Genomic DNA, 22,202 nt, shown 5'->3' with positions numbered 1-22,202 from the left:
TGGCTGGAAGGCAGACCTCTAAGAGGGGAATAGCCATTTCCTGCCTCAAATGGAAGTTTCTGTGTGAGTGTTAAGAAATCTACCTATGTGCAGTCACAGAGTATATGTCTTAGGGCAGCTCTTTCCCCTTTTTTCCCTGAGATGATCTTTGGCCTAATGAAGTGAGTTGTTCTTTTCTCAGCTGTCTTGCCCTGGTCTCTAAGCTCTCCATTCAAATGCAAGACAGAGTCTTGGAGCAGAAGTGCAGAGCTGACCTCCACTAATACCCTGCTCTGGTGAGGTGTGGGAGAGGGTAGCAGGAAGCCTAGGGCTCCTTTCCAGATAGTGCATGGGGCTTTTCTTCATTACTGAAAATCATTGTGCCCCACAGTCAGATTGAAAGAGACATGAGGCTCTGCCTCAGCATACAACCCGACAAGCAGCGCTACTTCCACCAAGCAGCCTGTCATCTCTTGTGTGCCTTGGAGACAAGCTGCCTCAAAAATAAACTAGAGCAGCTAACATACCCAGAGCTTGTTACAAATGTGTTAAAATCTAATAGTGAGCACGTGCTTCATGTTCCCATGAGTCTAGTGTGTCAGGAAGTAGGAGGCAGAGGAAAGAAGGAGGCAACGCAGCGGAAAAGGAAAAGGCACATGACAGCAGTAAGGTAGAGTGTCTGACCTCTTATGGTGCCAATTCAGGTAGAACTCGGAAAGTTACTTTTCAGAAGAAGGAATGTAAAGGCAATGCTGAAATCCTCTATAACTGTGATGGGTTAGGAAGATATTCAAAGGGTTAACCCTACCCTTCCAGTCAGTCATAGTTGGCATCAGCATCTTTTTATATTACTGGTAATTTTTCTTAAAAGTAATTTTCCCAGGTGTGAATCCAAGTTCTTCAGTGTCTAAGAGAGGAGTAAGTAACTTGAAATAACACACACAGTAGCCAGATTTGGTGTAGTATACATTTTAAATTTATGGAGTAGATTCTGGATTTCTCTGTACTGGCCAGTTTCTTTGTTTGATTTGAGTTGTACCTATTTATTGTGGATTTTTATTTAAAAAAAACATTCATACAAAGTATTATCTATTCTGATCTATTTCTTGTGAATTTCTGGAACTATTCATGACTTTTTAAATCCAGAGAAGGAATGTATTTTTCTATCCTGGAAGTTTCAAATTATAGATAGGGATACATTCTGTCATCTGTATAATTTAGCTTGGCTTCTTTGCCATCTCTGGGCAGTCCCAGTAATTACATGTTGAATGTGACCTTTGCCATGGAGATATGTCTCAGACTGTCCTTCCTGCCATTTCAAGTTAATCAGATTGAACATTGCTTTATTTTCTCTTTCTTTTACAATTATAGTACAGAAGTGCTATACCAGTTTAGCACTGTGGCTATAATATTTTTAAAAAACAAATGTGTAAGACAGGGATCTGAATAGTGCAGGAGAAATATGATTGGATCAGTTGAGTTGCTAGAGGAAAGGGAGGGAAGGAAAGACTGGCAGGAAAAATGGATGGAACCCAGTGTATTTAGGGCATGGTTGGATGAAGGAGAAGAAATAACTGTTATGAGAAGGTGTAAAATCCATAAACAGAACAGCTCAACAGTAACTGAAACTATTAGCCCATCTAGAGAAGCCCAAAGGTGGGCAAATTTTAGCCCAGGGGCTGCATATAGCTCCTCCATACTGTTTTGTTGACCCTAAGACTTCCACATGGACCATGGTTTTTCTGACAAAATCGGGGGTGGGGGTGGGGGGGGAGAAGCAAAGACTCTAAGAGAAGTGGCTTATATTTCAATGGGTTGCAGGAGCCCATGCACAAATCAACTTTAAAAAAAAGCTGTTGTTCAAAATCAGCAATGTATGTTCAGTCATTACTCTCTTTTTTGTATTTTTAGTAACACATGTACCCTGGAATACTCTGGGACAGAAATTTGGCCATAAAATCTGCCAAAGTTTCCTACTCCTATGGTCCTAGGGCAAGTAATTAAAAAGTGTGTGTGTGTGTGTGTGTGTGTGTGTGTGTGTGAGAGAGAGAGAGAGAGAGAGAAAGACAGAGTTTCACCCAAGTCCACAAAGAAGGCAAAGTGAATAGTTTAACGGAACTCTATAACATATCTTCCAAGTTTTTTCACATGCTATGTGCTTCCCTATGTAGACTTCCAATGAAACAAAGCCTGTAAGTCAATTAGAATCCCAGGCTAAGATCCTGTAACAAGAAGTGCAGCTACAACCATGGAGCTCTGTTGTCATGGCTGCATCTCCCAATGTGAGCCTCCTACCTAAGAAGTCAGGCATTGCCATCAACATGGGGATCTTTGAGATGTTGGGAAATGGAATGGTGACAGAAGAAGCATCCATCCTTCTCCCAATTGTGAAGTGCTTTCAAACAAACAGCTACACTCTGTGGGGTCTTGTTGCAATTGCTTTTAGCAAATGACCTTACTGTTGGGAAGATGTTTCTTCCCTTGCTGCCCCTCTTCTCAGAGCCTCTGAAATCCATATATTAGCAGTGCTGTCTGTCTTCCAAGAGTAGCTTGTTGCACTGGTAAACCAACCGTAAACAGAAATTTCACTGTATAACTTCTTAAATATTGAGCAGGATGCCAGCAGCAATCTCAGGGAAAAGGTATGGAATGAATGAATAAATAAATAGATAAATAATCATCAGTGCTACAAAATAAAAAATCAGAAACATCCAGCTTTCTTCAGGCCAGTTAGGCTATATTTTTCCTCCAAAGACTGATCTTTGAAATTCTACTTGCGACCCATTTCATGGATGGGCCACCTGGAATCAATTATGCCCAGTCCTCATTAGTGATAACACCATCTCCATTGCCATTTGGCAGTTATACTATCCATTAGCATTGGGATAGACCATAGCATGACATCTGTTATGTGGCTCTTTTACCCACCTGCCGATAGGAATGATGTTACTGATGTCAGTAGCAGTGCTAGGAGAAGATTGTACAATGCAGATATTAGGGCTCCGACTGTTGCTGCTGATGGCTTTTTAAAGATTGCATTTAGAAGGGAGAAACTGTCATAAATGTCCAGAAAGGCATTTAAGATTAGATTATCTATTTCTTGTGCACAAATCTCGTTGAGACAAAATAATGTATGCCACCTCCACATGATTATGAGTCAAAATTATGCAGTATTAATTTTCTGACATTTCCAAGAAGCTATTGAAGGTTAATTTTTGGAAAAGCTAGGGAATATTTTGGATTGGAGCCTAGGCCTGCTTATGCAGTATTAAAAACTGGTTATCCTCCTTGTCATAAATCTAGCTCCCAGTGATTGGGACAACACTAAGGTCCAAGGAAAGAGCTAGGAATCTAGGCTGGGATTCATTATGGACATTAGAAATGTGTAACCTAGAGTATGCATTCATGACTGATTTGTATTCCTTATTCTTAGATTCTTTGGGAAATATGCAGATCCCTAATTTCCACTTTTGTAGCAGCAGCTGCTGTGAGCAACAGGGATTTGTTCCTTGTTTATCAGGAAGCAGCTGATTGGCAACTACAGCCTTTCCATGAGTGAACTCCAGTGCAAGGGGGAATTGTGATAAGGACCCTGCTTCTGCTTGTCAGAATAGAATCACCCATGAGAAGGGTTGGAAATATCGGCCATCTACTTCCTCATTAACAGAGGAACAGAGCACTGTCACAAGCAAAGTCTGCTGCCTAGTAAATGAATGGGCGTGGGTCATTCTGGGTCTCACTACAGTGATTACATTGCTATGCAACTGATAGAAAATTCTGGCCATAGTTAGCAAAGACTCAAGAACAGAGTTTTTTTTTTTTAAAAAAAAACCCCAAATAAACCCCACAACAAGCCCTACATATTATGATCATGTGTTTCAAATGAACATGGTGAGCTTCTGTTTTGTAGACTGATGAGCTTTGTTGCATAGGCTTACATCAAGGACTTCAGCTCATGAGCAGGGAAAGCCACTTTCCCTCCTGTCTTTTCCATCTTGTGGAAAACACTTCATTCCTGAAGATGGGTGTAGGGTTCTGTTTCCATGTGCTGCAAAAACGGATTCCCACCAGAAGTGTCCTTATGTCATGTGATGGCCTCTGTGGGATTCTCATGGGTCTCTGTTTCCGAAGAGCATGAAAACAGAGCCCTATACCCGTCTGATGAAGTCTCTATAGATTAATATTTTCCTTAATGTTTACATATTTGTATTTTTTAAATTGTTATGCTGATACTTTTTTTGTTAAGCTGCTTTGAGTCCCCTAAAGCAGGAGAATAATAATAATGATAATGATAATGATAATAATAATAATAATAAATACAGGACTAGAGGACTTTTCTCCATCCACTACTATACAATTGCTTGCCCCAATTTGGGAAGGAGTTGCCATAGTTCTTAAACTGGTGCAGCTGGGATGATTGCTATAATACTCCCTTTCCTGTTTTTTCAGTGTTCTGGCCAAACAGCACTTGATGCACTTTACTGTAATGCAAAGAAATGATTGGTGCAAAGAGCTACAGCCCAAAGTTTGGTTGTGGCAAGGAAGCACATTTGAGGAAACAGCAAGGCAAATCCTGCACATTCACATGGAACAATGAAAAAGATCAACTTTAAAATAGCAGAACCACAAAGTTGTGACAAGGAAGCACAAAGTACAAAGTACAGAGGTAAACGCATCATTTTCTTCATACTGAACTCATTCGAGTCTCCCTCCCTTGTTCTCACTCCCTCTCCCTCTCTCTTCATGAAGCCAAACATACCAGGAATAAAAAAACACACAAAATCAACTAATCCAAAGTTCCTCAAAGCAGACGAGAGCAAAGTAGACAAAAATCTTTCAAAGCAGACAAGAGCAAAGCAGACAGCAATCTCCCAAGCGAACAAGAACACGAGGCATGGAGGTTGCTCCCTAGAAGCCCTAAAGCTCTGTGCACTCATGCTAGTGCTCCCTCTAGCGCTAGCGCTTAACTCAAAATGCTACTCATCTGTCAAAGCAAAACTAGGCCGAGCAATGGCTCTTAACTCAAAATGCTCTTAAGTTGGGATGCTCTTAAGTTGAGGTCCCACTGTATGTGTATCATGTCTTTATGATGGACCCACACCTAAAACTCTGGGATTTTGGGGAGAGGGGTGTAGAAGACTTCAACTCCCAGGATTCTTGAACATTGGCCATACTGTCTGAACTTTCTGGGAGTTGAAGTCCAAAAGATGTGGAGAACCACAACTGGAGAGTCCTAAACAACTCCCCCTTTTGCATTTTCACTATGCCCGAAAGTGTACCTGTCCCCAAAACTGGTTCAGCCCCTTTGAAGTTCAGACTAAACTCCAAAGCACTATTGTGTGAATGTAAATAGAAATCCACTGGGGTGGTGGTAGAATGGAGAGCCCACATTCTGAGAAACGGTGGTGTGTGTTTGAGTGTGTGTAAGTGAGAGATGCAAAATAGGCCCAGTAGTTCTGATGTGTAGAACGAACATGGTGTAGTGGTTTGAGTGTTGAAGTAGAACTGCTGGAGACTAGGGTTTGATCCTCCCTCAGCCATGGAAACCACTGGGTGTCTTTGGGAAAGTTACATCCTCCCAGTCTCAGAGGAAGGCAGTGGTAACCTCCTTCTGAAGAAATCTTGTGGACAAAATGCCATGATGAGTCTTCTGTGTGGTTGTCATAAATTCTAAACAACTTGAAGACACTTAACAAGTGAAATCCTGACGTGTTAAGCTTCTAGCCCATTTATGCATGTGATAAAATACTCGAACAGAGTTTTCATTCCAGGTTTTTTGTTGGTTCAAAGGCAATGCATCCCTTATTTAGAATTCTAAAATCTGAAATTTTCCATATGGGTGCCTGAGATAACAAAACATTTGCTTTCTGATAATTCAATGTAGACGAATTTTGTTTCATACACAAAATTATTTAAAATATTGTATAAACTTATCTCCAGGCTATGGGTATAAAATGTATAAGAAAGAGAAATGAATTTAATGTTTAGACTTGCATCCTATTTCTAACATAATCTCATTATGTATGTATACACACACATAGGTACTGCAGAATCCGAAAGTAAATCTGAAATCCAGAACATTTTTGGTCCCAAGTATGTTGGATAAGGAATACTAAACCTGTAATTATAGAATTTCATAAATTACAAATGTATTTGCTGATCAGAGAAAAGTTTAGAATTATTTTCTTTTCATATCTCTACCTAGCTAGATATTATTTTAAAACTTTAAAATGTTACATTTAAACATTTCCCCCAGATGATCATAATTATGACTGTACAAGAATCCATCTAGTATTTATTAAGAAGACTGAAAAATCTCACATGCTTTATTTATCAAACTCAGATAATCCATTGGTAATCTTCTGGCATGCTCATGCAGTGGCTTGTAACCATGCACTCGAACAGGCAAGTTCATGCTGTTTCTTAGTAAGTTGCTTTGGATGTGTTGTTTCCTTCTTTCTTCTTCCTCCCTCTCCATCTCACATAGGAATAATGAACCTGACCCAGCTCCAAAGAGAGTTACAAGGCTTAATTCATTAAAGCTTACAATGTTCTTTCAAGCATTTGAATCAGAGACATTGGAGAAGATGAATGTATCACCGTAAGCGCTTTCTCTATAGAGATGTATAAAGTAACCCTACTTTGAGCAGTGTGTGTGTGTGTTAAAAACACAGCATTGCTAGGGGCTGTTGGCTAGCAATGTCCCAGGCCTGGTGGAAACGGTCAGGCTCAGCATGGTGGGAATACTTTTTTTGGCTGTCTCCACCTTGCAACTAGGAACAACAACAAAAGATCTGTAGCAATGAACAGAACAACTAACAAATGAAATACAGATTCTGGAGTCCATAGAGGTCTTAGATGCTGACAGTAGATCTGCTCACATTTATTAGTAATTCCAAACTGGTTCATGGCTCCTGAGACCAGCAGGGATTAAGCCAGTCCATCCCAACCCATGCTCACAATATACCAAGCTTAACTGACACTCGATAATTGTGGCTTCCACATCAGGAGGCCTATGAATCCACTCTAGGGTTCAGACTAAAATTTAAAGGAGATATCAATTGCACTGAACCTTATTCTCAACATAGGTCCAGCATCTTGGAGATCTCCATTAAAGGTAAGACTGAAACCCAGAACAGATTTGCTGTTCTGCTGACAAAGAAGTTGTTTTGCCAGGTGTGCCTTATTATAAGGGATGTTTCCTATTTGAAATACCCAATGGAATCTGGGATTTGAGGAAGGAGGGAATCTTGTTCTTTATACAATTTTAACCAAAAAACAAAACAAAACTGAACGAGAGAGGAATGAATGTAATTAGAGGAGGTGAATATAAAAACTTCAAAAGGTAGGAATGAAAGAAACTGGCAATTATGGAGAGATTTCAAGTAAATGTGTAAGGATAAGGGGGAAGAGGAGGAAAAAAGATTTTGTGCCACCACTTTGTAGGCCTTAGCCATTTTCAGCTCCCTCAAAGTCTTCAAACATCCAGGGAAGGATGTTTGAAGACTTTGACCTTTAATTCACTCAAGAAGAATATGAACATATATTAAGTGCATCTGATCTGCAACATCAAAAGCTGATTCATTATAGTATATTCGGCCACAAATTTTCATGGTAGAATGTCTTTCAGAGATGTTTTGTATCAGAGTCAATAGAAAGCAGTTTTGAGCCTCTAATACGTTTTGTGTAAGATATATTTGAATTCAGAAGAGGAGCTGAATGTACATTAGGGAGAATGGGGTGTTTATATTCCTATTAGCCTCAGCAAAGTTATGTTAAGCCTTGTGTGAATTTGCTGTTCTTACTTTGTAAGGGCCAGATAATGTTCTGATATGGAAGTCACTGGAAATACCTCTGTGTGGCACAGGGTTCCAGTGTGGACTGGAAACTTTAATATGTAAGAAGATTAATTGTCCATGCACTCAAACAAGTCGCCATTGGGTTTGTCAGTTCAGGGTTGTCTGGGTCAAAATCTGAGACCCTAGGTTTCTGGGTGAAAATCTGAGACCTCTGGTGATGCCATTAAATGTTATACATTATTTATTTATTTATTTATTTATTTAATGTATTTAATGTATTTATATCCCACCCTTCTCACTCCAGAGGGGACTCAGGCTGGCTCATAGCATAAGCAGCTACCACAGTTGCTCATAACATGCAGGAAACTAAACTAAAATATCTGTTCTCAGTTGAAAATGAAATACAGGGATTATTCCTTTTCACTTATTTAGGGGAATGTGATAAAGAACATTCAAAGCCTTCTTGCTTATAGCCAAAGAGTGTCAGCCCTGACACTTCAACTGACTGGGAAAGAGGAAGTAAATAATATAACCAGCACCCCACACAATTCTTTGCAAGTCACAGCAAGAAATGAATTATGCTTTGCAAATTGTATTAAGCTGTTCTGCTATTAGCTGAGCTGGAGATTTGCACAAAGCCTTTTCCTCTTGCCTAAAGCCAAGCCCTTCAAAAATGCACAATTTGCACCCTTGTTTCCTACCTGGAAATAACCCATAAAATCAAGAGGCTCAGGGCTAGGCCCTCACATCTGGAAACCCTATCACCAAGTGGTCGCTGGTGACTTCCAAGTCAGAGGCACAGTTAATGTACTCTGGGCTTCATTCCCAAGTCATATGGACCTATTCAGGATGATGGAACTATTTGAGGGACTAGAGTTAATCGCCTTGGATTGCTCCTTTAAATTTCAGACTACAAACTGAAGTGGATTCACAATCTCACCAACATGAAACTCTAGCTGGTTCTAAATACGGCATCTAGACTGGTTACACCCAGGAGTGAGCTGAGCATATTACACCCATACTAACATCACTCCACTGGCTGCCAATTAGTTTCTGGGCAAAGTACAAAATGTTGGGTTTGACCTTTAAAGCCCTACATGGTTTGGGTCCAGGTTACCTACAGGTTTGCCTTCTCCCGTACAATCTGCCCTGAACACTGAGGTCCTCTGGGGTGTGTGTGTGTGTGTGTGTGTGTGTGTGTGTCTGCTCCAGCCTGCCAGAACCTGACTGGTGACTGTCACCTAGAGGACTTTTTCATTGGCCCCTCCAAGACTGTGAAACAACCTGCCAGAAGAGCTCCATAAGCTAAATGAGCTGTCAGCATTTAAAAATCATCTAAAGACCTACCTCTTTTGGCAGGCCTACCAATCCAGTTTAAATCGTGAATTTTAAACTTGTGTCCTGTGTTTAAATCTTTGTTCTGTATATTTTAATATGTATTTTATAGAAAGATGTTTCTCTATGTATCTTTTATAGAAATACATTGAATATGTGCATTTATAAAAATTTTGCAAATTTTATGTTTTTTAACTATGCTGTAACCTGCCTTGAGCCACAAGGAAAGGCAGGTAAGAAATAAAATTATTCTTATTATTACCAGCCACCCTGGAGAATATTCAAGACACACCAGAATAACCAGCCCTATTATCATGAGCAAAGCAGTAGATGCTGGGAAGGGTGAAGTTGAAAGAGAGATCTGTCAATTCCGTTGCATCTGTGTTGTGAATACTGTTTTCTTTCCAGTGTTGAAGATTCTGCTTGACTTCTGCTGAGTGACAGGTGTGGAAAGGATGCCATCTTGTACTGCATTCCATGGCATTCCATTGTTACACCCTGTCTTTCCCTAAAAGCTGAGATTAAAAGAGTCATGAAGAATTTAATAAAGGATAAAATCATGCAAAAAATTTGCATAAAATGCCATAAAGTGGTCCATTGAATTCAAACTATGCAAAACATATCCATTTAAAAGGAAAATATAAAACTAGCATGACACACTTTAAAGAGTTTTTTTCTTGTGAAACAAATGTCTGTCGGTATAAAGAGATCTTCACCTGAGAGAGAAAGGACAACAAGGAAGGGAATGGTCTAGTCCCTCTAGGAAGGAAGTTCCAGAGCCTGAAAGCAGGAACCGAGAAGAAGCATTTTATTCTTTGGGGTGCTGTGAGTTTTCTAGGCTGAATGGCCATGTTCCAGAAGCATTCTCTTCTGACGTTTCACCCACATCTATGGCAGGCATCCTCAGAGGTTGGAAACTAGGCAAATGGGGTTTATATATCTGTGGAATATTCAGGGTGGGAGAAAGAACCTCTGAGGATGCCTGCCATAGATGTGGGCAAAATGTCAGGAGAGAATGCTTCTGGAACATGGCCATACAGCCCGGAAAACTCACAGCAACCCAATGATTCTGGCCATGAAAGCCTTCAAGAACACATTTTATTCTTTCCTTGGGTAGCTAAATGTGCCGGGTCAGCCCTGAGCCCAGCCACCAACCTAAAGTCATAGTGCTGCTATAAATATTTCCCATGAGATATAGGTAATGCAAGTAAGTGAGTGATAACCAATCTGTCCGTTCTTTACAGGTTTATTCATGTGTAAAGCTTCTGTATGGAGTCATCGCTATATGGAAGTCCTTTCACTATTTAGTCTTTTGCATTGCGGTGGTAATGTGAGAATCAGCTCCAAGCCAGCTCAACTGTCTTTTTCGATTTGTAGTCAGATTCAGTTTGATCTTGGCTCTGTAAAGCTGAAAGGAATAAGCGCTCACCTTGTGTCCCCCACCTCTCCCCCTGAGCCCCAGGGAAAGAAAGATTGAAAGGGACCTGGCATTTCTCTCAAGCTCCCATCAGCCACAAAATGATTTCCTATTATATTGAGCAGAGCGAGTCAGCTTTCACAGAGAGCCAGCAACTCTGGGCTTGACCCAGTCCCAAGGTTTATCTTTCTAAAGAAAAGATAAGGTTCAGGATATTACACTGGGAATATTGTATTCCTGTTTGGTTGTACATTCCCCTCAAGAACTAATATCTTTTCACTACCTGTCTTCCAGTTTTTTTTAAAAAAAGAAACATATGTCAAACAGCCCTCACAGGAAGAACTTCCTCACTGTGAGGGCTGTTCGACAGTGGAACTCTCTCCCCGGGGCCGTGGTGGAGGCTCCTTCCTTGGAGGCTTTTAAGCAGAGGCTGGATGGCCATCTGTCGGGGGTGCTTTGAATGCGATTTCCTGCTTCTTAGCAGGGGGTTGGACTAGATGGCCCATGTGGTCTCTTCCAACTCTACTATTCTATGATTCTATGATTCTATATACATTTAGCTTAGGAACAAAAAAGCATGCACTAGGTGAGAGTAACATGAGGGCAATGAGAAGTGCATTGAAGTGTGGACTGCAAACTGACAAATAGAAAAGCCTTTCAAAAATACATGTCCAGACCATCTGTACATACAAAGGCTAGGAAGCGGGAGGGCATGGGAAAGACAATAGCAAGACCATGATCAAAAAACTGTGATGAAACAAAAAATTCTGAATCCAAAGCAAGGGACTGCAGGTGTTGCATTTTGCATTCAGATAACAAACCAATGCCTGTTGTGACTGCCAACCTCTTTGTCCTCCTGGTTCACACCTCAAATATTATCTACAGGATGAAATCACCAATGGTTGATGCGGGAAAATAGAACTATCAGAGAGTTCGAGAGGTTGCCAATGAGATGGAAAAAAGAAAATTCAGGCTGGGATCTGGTATAGATGTACATTAAAGAGAGGTGAGAAAATAAGCTGGAGAACCCTAAACAAGATAATCCACCTTCTGTAGGTAGGTAGGAAGGAACTACTCTGTCCTGAACTGGTAGAAATAAAGCATGCCACTTCAAATAAGAAGTGGAGTACTAGGGTTGCCAAGTGAAATACGAGATAGGGTTCCTATCCATTTAATGTTTTTGTAGAAGAGGGAATGTCATTGGTTGTTGCTGCTGATGTTCCTTTTTTAGAGGTAACTTCACCTGGTAATCCAAAGTACCATATTTATGAATTCTTTCCCCAGGTAAAAAGGATATTTACAAATGCCAGTAAACAGATTATTCACACTCATGGCCTGTCTGCCTGCTTGCTTGCCCTCCTTCCCTCTAACTTCTAGATACATATTTTGGGGAAAAATGCTATTCCACCTTTCCTATAACCTGAAATGATATAGTTAAAAATTCACTTCAGAAGTCTTTACATATGTAGGTCAGTTGGCAGGACATCCAGGACTATGAGTTTGCAACTTTGAGCTTATCCTAAATTAAATCATTTTTTTCCTGTTAGTGGTGCAGACAGACCAAACAATGTCATATTTGCCCTCTTTCAAAAACAGCCATCACGCTTCCGTCTTGTAATTGTCTGTTTGCACTAAATCGTATACAAAAAGTTTTGTTGACATCCTGACTGTTTGGTAACCCCTGCTGAGAGACTGTGGAGAGAAAGGATGCACTCTCCTCCCCTCCAAATTTTCCTTCCTGATCCATCATCATTAGCAAAGATAAGCGTCGCAGGCTAAGTCATTAGGCGGCTGTTCCTAGATAAATAATTCTTTTCATATTTAATTTACAAGTGATTATGTACCCTCTTTGGGGTGTGCTGGGTTAATTAAGAGCTGAATTAGATGGAGATGCATCTCCCCAAGGAGATGCAATTAAAACATTCTGACATAAAAATATAAAACCCAAAAAACTATAATGATACAGAATATTTGCTGCATTATCAGCTGATGAGTGATGACCATGTCAGATTAGCACTAGGCCAAAGCACTGCCATGTGTCCTTGTCAAGATCTGCATCCTATGGTGCCAGGCACTGTTCAAAGACACCATTAAAAAGATGCTGCTGGCCTTAACTGTCTAACTCAGTTTCTGGTTTGCAGGGGATTATCACTGGATTTGGCAGCTTAAATAAAATTAAACAGTTAAAGGATAAGGAAGCACAAGGCCTCTGGGGCTTTTTCTAACTCCGCCATCATAAATATCCCAAACATTCAGGATTTATTCGTCACAAAGCCACTGATCCATCTATCCCAGTATGATCTACTCTGACTGTCAGTAGTTCCCAAAGGACTTGGAGTCTAATTTCAATGTCAGAATGAAAAAACAAACAAACAAACAAAATAAACCTTTTCCTTCTCTCTTCCCTTCTGCGCCTTTTGGTGCTACTCAGAAACCAGCCTTCTAAAGCAGAATTATGGGGTATATAGGGAAGCAGCAATGAGGAAAGCTTACTACTTTTCCTCTGTAAGAGAAGACCACCAAAAAACAATCTTTCATACCATTATTTAAGCCTAGGACCTACGATTAATCAATGTAGTGGACTATAATGGTAAAATTTGTGATGCTGGTTCCCATCATAATATTTCCTATATTCATATAGAATAAGAATCCAGAAATACGGGCAGCTGCGTTTGTGAGCCCAAAGCAGAGCTGTCAATGACTCTCTCTTAGAAGTCCCTCATTCATAGGAACACCATACGTTGAAGCAGACTTGATGGAAATTAATAGCTACAGTGGAAAAATGTATCAACTTCACAGACCCTTAAATACATATTAATCCTTGCATTGCAATATCACCCTCTTTTGCTGCAGCCCATCTCCTTCCCTCTAAGGATTTCTGTAAAACAGACTTCGCCTAGACTTTCTTTAAAAGCTAGACCTCTTTGCTAATACTTTTTGCATCATTGACCCAGCAAACTGGAACTTGGCACTGGGATAAAATGGATCATGCCTAACTTGGTTGGTAACTCTGTTGTCAGTGTCAATCTTATCTGTTGAGACTACACTGATTGACTAAATACATTCAAAGGCAGGGGCTGTCTGACTTTTCAGAAATCAATAGAATGAACAATAACTCAGTAGTGAAGTTGCATTTGAGGTTGTCATGTCATCTGGATGGCCTGTTTCTAGGCATGCCATCTTGTACCATTGCAAATATCAGCTGGCCTGAATTTGAAGTTTTTTGTTGCTGTGGTTAAAGCATGTCTCAATCTAACTTTTGTAGGAACAAATTGTGGAGCAAAATATGCAGTTGTCCCATTGCTGACACAGTGGGAAAGATAGGATAAATCTTTGAAAATCTGGAACATTGCATGTAGACCATGGGAAAGTTATTTTTTGTACCTCCACTACTAGAATCCTTGAGCCATTATAGTTTTTTTTCCAGTTTTGGGATTTTAAAATATAGTGTCATTACAGTAAATAAATAATTAAAAACACAAAACAAAATACTGTACATTATTAATATAATATTGGACCTGGGGAGAAGTATCCAGAATATATCCAGAATAACACAAAGATCTGAAGATTTGCTTAACTACTAGGATATGAGAACTTTAGTATAAGAAGAGATGCATGACACTCCTCTGCCTAGTGGCATATTGTCATTTTGAGAACCTTGTGGTCATTTTATCAAGAGAGCTCATCTGAACTCATGAGATGTCATCCTTCATAGATTCCTGTGGGCTTATTGATCTACAATTCCCCTTTATTTTGCGGGCTGATATTAAACCAACAACCAAAACTTGAATTCATCTACTGTACCTTAATATGATCAACAGAACTGGCATTTTAGACCCATAGGATGCATACACAGCTTTCTGCTTCAATAGAAATAAAACAAAGCTTCCCACCTTCCTTTCTCCTGAGAAGGAAGCAGAGTAATAATCTGCCTAAGCTCTGTTGTTGAAAGAAGGCAAAGACAAGAATTTGAACTAAACAATGATACCAGATTCAATAGCACAAAACCAGGAGTTGTGGAACAAGACGACTCCTAGAATCACACCACAGACCTCAACCCTTGGAGGATTTTGTTGGCCAGCTCCTGTGGGTTGAGGTCAGATTCCATCCTGAGTAGGCATACACCTGTTGGCAGGTTTTGAATGCTTAGGCTGTAGCCAAGGGATGTGATTAATCCAGCCTTACTGGATGAAGAGCCAAGGTCTCTGCTTGGGCAGCAGCACTTGTTTTTGAAAATAGTATTTTTAATTAAAAACAGGTAAAGGCATCCTTATGTGAGAGGGACCTATTGCCTGTATTTTTTTGGTGCTGCCTTACAAAGGGACGGAACCAGTGGAACATTTAATCTTTCTGTACTGTGTTTGTGCAGACACACAAGCTTTTGCAAGGCTTTTTGGGTGCAAGTGTTTCAAAAGAGCATATGGTGTCAGTAGCACAAGAAGAATCTGCACAGTCATTGCTTCACTGTGAACCCCTTATGAGAGGCAGTGGCTTGCAAGAGGGGCAAGATACAATTGTTTGCCCAGGCCCAGTCTGAGAACTCCTGGTCCCAGGCCATGCTTAAATATCAAAGGAACACATATCCTTTTCCTTTGCTGTTGTTAACCCCAGTAAGGAGTGGGGAAAGGCAAAGATACAGCTGCTTAGCAAATCTCCCTTTCCTTCAAGAACCCTTGATTGGGACCTTGCTCTAATATATAGCACTCCAATACTGGCCATACTGCTTGGGAGATTCTGGACAATGTAGTCCCAAAAGTAGTGTTTCCAATCTGAATCTTTATATAGGATCCTGGGTCAGTATTATTGTCCAAAAAGCAACTTTTACCAGATCTATTAGTTATACTGCTCCGATACCACTTTAACTAACATAGTTACTGAAAGGGAAAACAAAACTGGCATTGTGAAGGTAGCATAGCATATTTTGTTACACAACATGCTACAGTAGAGGGGAAATGGCAAACTCCTCCCCTTGAAAGAAAGAAATACACGAGTGTCACTATTAGACCTATAAATCCCAGGATTTCATAGAATTCCAAAATCACAAAGTTGGAGGAGATTGCGAGGGCCATCCAGTCCAACCCACTGCCATGCAGGAACACATGATCAAAGAACTCCTGACACAGATGCAGGTGAAACGTTTTGAAAGAATGCTTGTGGAACATGGCCATACAGCCCGGAAAACTCACAGCAACCCAACTCCTGACAAATGGGCATCTGGCCTTTGCTTTAAAACCTTCAAAGAATGAGCATCCACTATGCTCTGAGTCTAAACAGCTCTTACTGACAGGAAGTTCTTCCTAATGTTTAGGTGGAATGTATTTTTCACCCTTTGAATCCATGTCATAGAATCATAGAGTTGGAAGAGACCACAAGGGCTAGTCCTTGGACCTCATCTCATGATCGAGGTCCAGTGCTGTGATTCACCATCCTCATCGGCAAATCATAGGAGCAGTGGAGCAGCAGTGGGGCAATCCTGGCACCCCGGCTGCCAGCTGGCACTTTCTCATACCATGTGGGGGTAGCGTTGCCAATGTGCCAACCCCCCTTTGTTCCTTATAAATCACCGGGCAGCCTTTGTGTTGGCAGCAGTGGTGCCCCACCACACTGCCATGCCAATTCACCCATGGAGCCCCATCAAAAGTTGCTGTACATCATTTGATGGGTGGCGTGGGGCTCTATGGGTGAATTGGGGAAAAAGCGTACTAGGACACTTCAATTACTCTATGTGATAAGGCAGCTTGTCTCCAGAACAGCAAAAGGCAAGCTTGCTCCCTTCTAAATGTTTAGACATGGCTATCATGTCTCCGTTCAACCTTCTCTTCTCCAAGCTAAACATATCCAGGCATATCCCTGCAACACCCTGAAGTGACAGACCTAAATTTGATAGTGGCAGGGAGTATGGCAGTTGTGACTTGGAAAAGCCTACAGACCATATGGAAGGCCTTTGAGCTGTTAATACATAGCAGAAGAGAAAACAGTGTCACAAAGTACTGGAGTGTCTTTAAGGCAATTGCATATAACTAGGTTAGGCTGAATCTATTTACCTGATTTTGCATGTATTTCTGTGTTCAACATATTCCTCCCACATAGGGCAATTTTTAAAAATGTAGCAATCATATTCACGTTGCTTCTCTGGTATTCCTGCCCAGCTCATTTCTTCAGAATTTTTTTTTCATTTTATTAGTTCTTTTGTCTTCCTCATTTGTGTTAGGTAGTTTCCTCACTACTATCTAATACAATTTACTATGGAAAACCATATGATGAGATGCAGGTCCTCACTCTCTGTATACAGTATGACCCTCATATTTGCAGAGGATATATTCCAAGTGCCCGCCATGGATAACTGAAACCATGGACAATACCAAACCCTTTATTTTGATTGCGCCTGGGTCAGAAGCATACCATAAAATTGCACCGGATGACCAAGGGAGGCCAATACACTTCTAAATGCAATGTTTTTTGGGATCATGGATAAATGTGGATATCAAATCTGTGGATAAAGGAGGGTCATACTATAGTTGTACATGTGTGTGTGTGTGTCCTATTTCATTTTGATATAAGGATTTCAAAATGACATGGGTCTGAATACTATGGGGGTCACTATAGCCAACTAGAATAAATTATAATATGACGAATGAAATCAAAGGATGGTAAGGACAAAAAAGGGCTGAGGGACCCTTATTATAGGCATGTAGGAGCAGGGGTTCCCAAGCTGCATAGGGCTCCAACACTTTGAGTTGTGTCCATAAATGGATCATGAACCAGTAAGGTTGTTTAAGGATCGGAAAGATGTGTTCCATCAACTGGTTTCAATTAGCAGCCTGGCACCTAAAAGTTGATTCCTGATTCCTTCTGCTTTGATCACCTGTTGGCTGGAAAAACAGATACAATGCCTTCTGCAGTGCACTGTGCCTTGCATTCTATAGGTCTGACACAACTGCAAAGACTCTGGACTATGTGCTTTCCTTTGTGTAACTTAACCCTATCATTCCATCAGGCCTCCCTGCCTCCCACATTGTGCACTTGCTTCCGGGCTGTCAATCTGAACTGTGGGCATTTCTGTTTGTGACCCTTTTCCATCTCCAGCAAGTGCTGGGATGTTAATGATGTGGCCTTTTGATATGCAAACTGAGTGCTCATTACATCGTTCCCTTGCCCGACATCCTCTGAGCTGTTAATTAAGGAATGTGCGGCAGGCGTAAAATGGGGTGCCTACAAAATAAACCAGCAGCATCTGGATGCCAGACCTCCTCTGTGCAAAGAAAGGTGCTATCTGTATTTGTTGGGCTTTGGCCAGCTATCAAATCAAAACCCAGCATGCTGAAACAGTGGGCATGTTACCTTCATCCCTATGTGGATCATACATTGGAAAGAATGGCAGTATTGAACAGTATTGCATAGCATATATTAACATAACCGGTCTCTAGGACAGACGTTAATTGCTTATATAATGCATGGTATTTTTCAGAGCAACATAATCTTTTTTTTAAAATGTGAGAGATCATGATTCCTGCCCCAAGAAACATTCATTCTATCTTTTCAAGTGGAAAGGTAACAGAGCATTTAATGGGGATGAAGACTTAAAGCTCAAACTATATGTTATGCTCATAGGGTGACTCAGTATACCCAACTGATACCCCAGAATAGGACTCAAGGTGACTTACAAATGAAAAAGAAATACGAGGGCTATCCAGAAAGTAGATTACGTTTTGGAATTAAAAATGAACAAAGTATAGGAGAAAACATTTACCATATGCAGTTGAAAGCCAGACCCAAATACCACTTCTCAACATAGTCCCCATTGAAATCTAGGCACTTATCATAGCAGTAAATGACCTTGGAAACCCTTTCCCCACCAAATTTTGCCGCTTGGCTTGCGTCCTCAACCAGGCGGGCATCCCTTCCCACAGCAACGCATGTGCATGCGTTCAGCTTTCCCCCATACTCCTTTTGCAAGAAGCATACCTTTCCTGTCCCAAAAAATGGTTGCCATAACCTTCCTTGCAAGCATTTGCAAAACCTTAGAAGAGCGATCTAGGACGAGCGTGGGGGAAAGCTGAGAGCATGCACATGCGCAGCTGCGGGAAGGGACGCCCACCTGGTTGAGGACGCAAGCCATTGTTGGCTCATGTTTAACTTGTTGTTCACGAGGACTCCAAGATCTTTTTCACATGTACCGCTGTCGAGCCAGGCGTCCCCCATTCTGTATCTTTGCATTCCATTTTTTCTGCCTAAGTGGAGTATCTTGCATTTGTCCCTGTTGAACTTCATTTTGTTAGTTTCGGCCCATTTCTCTAATCTGTCAAGATCGTTTTGAATACTGCTCCTGTCTTCTGGAGTATTAGCTATCCCTCCCAATTTGGTGTCATCTGCAAACGTGATGATCGTGCCTTCTAACCCTTCGTCTAAGTCATTAATAAAGATGTTGAACAGAACTGGGCCCAGGACAGAACCCTGCAGCATTCCACTTGTCACTTCTTTCCAACATGAAGAAGACGTCTTGGTGAGCACCCTTTGGGTTCGTTCGCCTAGCCAATTACAGATCCACCTAACTAAAGTTTTGTCTAGCCCACACTTTACTGGTTTGTTTGCCAGAAGGTTATGGGGGACTTTGTCGAAGGCCTTACTATATCCATGGCATTCCCTGTATTGACCCAGCTTGTAACTCTATCGAAAAAAGAGATCGAATTAGTCTGGCATGACTTTTTTTGGTAAATCCGTGTTGACTATTAGTGATGACCAGCCACATTTGTTGTCAATATCCTTCATGCATCCCTATATAAACAGATGTCAAATTTTATACATGTATGTCGCATGCACACCATGTGCATAGAGACAGATAAGTAAGGTATGAAATGGCAAAGAGAATTGCTGTCGTCTCATATGGGCAACATGATGAAATTCATGCGGTCACCTTAAGATAACAGGCGACCTGAAGGCATGCGTGTGCTCTCTCTCTCTCTTTCTCTCTCTCTCTCTCTCTCTCTCTCACACACACACACACACACACACACACACACGGAAGACAGTGGTAAAGGAAAATTCTCTCAAGGCTGACCTCTGTGACCTCTCCTGGTAGTAGAACAAACCCAGTCAGTTCTCATGCTTTTGCTGGGTATGCAGCAGAGGCTGAGGTGCCCTTGACACTGAGCCCAAGAGAGTTGCTGCTACAGAGCTTGCCTTCAGCCTCAGGCAAGGTTAATGGGCTGACATGCAGGACAAAAGCAACATCTTAGCCTTGACAGGGTTCTCCTTTGGGGGCTGAAGAGAAGAAACTGATGAGGAAAAGTAGGGTCAGGGAGAGGATTTCTACCTCCAAAAGTTTGGATTCAAATTCTCATCCTATTTTCTGCCACCTAATTTTCTGGATCTTTCCACAGCATCGGTCCCAATCATTTTATCCTTTGTTTTTGATAATAATAAAAACTGTAAGAGTAGTAGCAATAGAAATAGGTTTTAATTGTAGGAAATAAGACTGAGACAATAATATAAACATTAATCTCCACCAATTCACGCCCTGAACACCTTTGGTTGGCTATTAATCTCTACCTTCCAGCTGTTGTCGACCGCGTTTGGGGGATCGGGCCCCTTTAGAAGGAAGCCGATCCGGTCCTGAGGGAACGGACCTTGGCGAAGCCAAAAGAAGAATATAAGCCGCAATACAACCTGAAGCCTGAAATGAAGAAGGTCCGCCAAGTTGAAGGAAAATCCGCCAAGGAGGTTTTATTGAGCAATTCAGCTGAAAAGGACGCCAATAGCGATCATTCAATCTACTAGCGTACATATGTTTCAAATAAAGCCATATTTATACAATGTTTCGGTCTGACAGCCCTTTGAATTTCCCGCCCCGCTTCCCCGCCCATCTGATCGCGGATAGGCTGAGAGGTTGAACGAGGCGGGCTTTCGTTTCCCGCCTTGCTCTGCTGGCCCAATGGGGAGCCGCTTTTTGTCCCTATTCGGGCCAATCAGAGAGGAGGAGGCGGGAGCTATTGAGACAATGAGGTGACCGGACAGGAAATATCAGATTAATTCTGGCCCAGCCAATTTCTAAAGGAATTTATGACACCCATCAAGGATGTCCGGGGTCCTGTCACGTTCACAGATTTTAGATATGTCTTTGGGGTGTCAGACGGGAAGTGGTGATGGGTGGTGATGAGCCGTCATTGACGGCCCCACAGGGTGCCTTCCTGCGGCGTCCTGGCCTGGGATATGATAATGTTTGCCTTGGGGGCGAGTCACCTTTAGGAATTTGGTGGCTCGCCCTATATTGTCCATGCGATCGGAATGAGATTGGATTAAACTGTGGCAGATTATCCTTTTGTTTTTGGGAAGGGAGGTCTGGGTCATAGGGCTAGAGTTCATGTTGGGGTCATAATATTTCCCATTTGATTTCATGATCTGACAATTATATGGGATAAAATGAAAATTAAAATAAAGTTGGAACATAAACCCTGCTGGGAAGAATACATATTTTCCGGGGATCCCAAAGAGTATAAATACATATAGGCAGATAGATAGATTTCAAGGAAATAAAGGAGAATCCATAAAGGTGGGTGACATTGCATAAAGGGGAATCATGAATGATATAAGCAATAGAAAACATTTGATAAGGACGAAGTTCACAACATCTGGGGAACCCGATATGGAAATTCATACAACAGTGAGTCATGAGAGTGTCCAAGTACATAGAATATGGAAATTCACAAATACATGAGGAAAAAGAGTTCATAAGGAATTCATAGAGATGGCATAGGGAAGAGGCACATGTGGGTTGCAGTCTTTGGAAGTATAGGATTTCATAAGTCCAGGGGTAGGTCTGGGGAAGAGTGTTCTTCTCCTTCATAAAATCATGAAAAGTATGAATGAAACGTGGAGGGCACCCGTCCGTTACCCCCTGGCAGCTGTAGAGGGTGAGGGTCCTTGGAGAACTATGTCTCCCCCGCGAGAGAGCGATCCCCCCATCCCCAATTCACAGAAAGGGGCTAGGGAAAACCATTCCGCGAGTCGCGGGGAGAGGAAAACCCGGGATAAAGCAGCAGCTTGGCTTGAAAGGAGCCGTCGGTCCCGTTTGACAGTCAGCTGTTGAGGTGCCGAAAACTGGACCGATTCCGGTTCTGCTGGTTGTCTTCGAGTCAGGAGCCTTAGAAAGGGTTAGGTCTAAAAGAGGAGCGTTCTAGGGGTAATTTTGATAGAGATATGAGCCAATTTATATCGTCCGCCATGTTAATCTATGGCGGAGAACCTCAGCCGGAGTTAAAGGGACGCGAGAGAGAGAGGTTTCATGCAAAGGAAGGAGCCAGAGAAAAGATACAAAATAACCAGATAGAGAGTGTTATTGTTAAAATAATGCTACTTTTATTGGGGGATTTTGTTACATGGTTCAGGGAAGGGGAAAGTGAAATAAAAAGATCTCCTAATAATAGTCTGCTGCGGTCCCGTTCCGTTCCTTTTGTTTTGCGGTCTACGGAACTCTCTGCTGCGTTTTCAAATCAATTTGAAAGCCGGGGCGACGGTTATCACAGCTAGCTTCATTCCATGATCTCAGAGCAGAAAGATCTTGAAGAGTGTGCTTGCAAAATTATCTCTGATTTGCAAGTGGAAAATGGGGCAAAGAGTCTTTACATGCAAATGAAACAATTAAAAAAAAAACATTTACAAAGTCCTCCCATTTT

At 41.4% G+C, this 22,202-nt stretch overlaps 1 long non-coding RNA gene across 2 annotated transcripts in view; it reads left to right on the top strand.

The window, feature by feature from the left end:
• Positions 1-285: 285 nt before the first annotated feature.
• Positions 286-22,202, top strand: part of LOC134295448 (uncharacterized) — a 30,361-nt gene continuing 8,444 nt past the window's right edge. The window contains exons 1-2 of one of the 2 annotated variants that reach the window (XR_010002015.1): positions 286-649; positions 4,429-7,096. This is a non-coding gene — a long non-coding RNA (uncharacterized LOC134295448). Of the gene's footprint in view, positions 650-4,428; positions 21,160-22,202 lie in introns of those variants that run through there. The other variant, XR_010002014.1, reaches the window with a different exon arrangement.

The sequence above is a fragment of the Anolis carolinensis genome, chromosome 1 (genome assembly GCF_035594765.1).
Source record: "Anolis carolinensis isolate JA03-04 chromosome 1, rAnoCar3.1.pri, whole genome shotgun sequence".
Lineage (NCBI taxonomy): Eukaryota > Metazoa > Chordata > Lepidosauria > Squamata > Dactyloidae > Anolis > Anolis carolinensis.
Note: the sequence above shows the minus strand (reverse complement) of the source record. Positions and strands in the feature narration are given on the sequence as shown.